The sequence below is a fragment of the Halyomorpha halys genome, unplaced genomic scaffold (assembly GCF_000696795.3).
Source record: "Halyomorpha halys isolate HHAL.00 unplaced genomic scaffold, Hhal_1.1 Scaffold2305.1, whole genome shotgun sequence".
Lineage (NCBI taxonomy): Eukaryota > Metazoa > Arthropoda > Insecta > Hemiptera > Pentatomidae > Halyomorpha > Halyomorpha halys.
In genome coordinates this window covers 7,128-7,952 of record NW_027115869.1, presented here as the reverse complement: position 1 = coordinate 7,952, position 825 = coordinate 7,128, and the positions used below count along the sequence as shown (strand labels likewise).

Sequence of the window (825 nt, the reverse complement as noted above, 5' to 3'; positions counted from 1 at the left end):
ACAAACAACGAAAAGAAATAAGTAAAAAAAAAACCTACAACAGAAATAAAAAAAAAAAAAATAGAAACCTGAATTTTCTTTTAATCAATAACACAAATAAAAATGTAATTACCAGTTCCTCTTCCTCTTCTGGTTTAATTCTGTTGCCTCCTGGCCTATATAGCCCGGCGCCCCCATCCTTTGGTCCAATCTATTAAAATGAAAACAATATTAGAACCAGGTAGAAATAATTTCAACCTTACTATGGAGGCATTTAAAATTTAAAAATTAATTAATGATCGCGTAATTCTATTTTTTTGTACACAAACAACGAAAAGAAATAAGAAAAAAAAAACCTACAACAGAAATAAAAAAAAAAATAGAGAACTGAATTTTCTTTTAATCAATAACACTAATAAAAATGTAATTACCAGTTCATCTTCCTCTTCTGGTTTAATTCTGTAGCCTCCTGGCCTATATAGCCCAGTGCCCCCATCCTTTGGTCCATTCTATTAAAATGAAAACAATATTATAACGTTATAGAAACAAATACATTTATAACTGTAATTGGTAGAAATAATTTCAACCTTACTATAGAGGCATTTAAAATTAATAATTAATTAATGATCTCGTAATTCTAATTTTTTAGACAAAAACAAATAAGTAAAAAAAAACATTGCAGAAATAAAAAATAAATAATGGAAAACTAAAATTTCTTTCAATCATTAACACAAATAAAAATGTAATTACTAGTTCCTCTTCCTCTTCTGGTATAATTCTGTAGCCTCCTGACCTATATAGCCCGGCGCCCCCATCCTTTGGTCCATTCTATTAAAATGAAAACAA

General features: G+C 28.2%; 1 long non-coding RNA gene across 1 annotated transcript in view; it reads right to left on the bottom strand.

Moving 5' to 3' along the window:
- Nucleotides 1-736: 736 nt before the first annotated feature.
- Nucleotides 737-825, bottom strand: part of LOC106690633 (uncharacterized) — a 4,727-nt gene continuing 4,638 nt past the window's right edge. Inside the window, exon 4 of the long non-coding RNA XR_010844975.1 lies at nt 737-807. This is a non-coding gene — a long non-coding RNA (uncharacterized lncRNA). The remainder of the gene's footprint in view (nt 808-825) is intronic.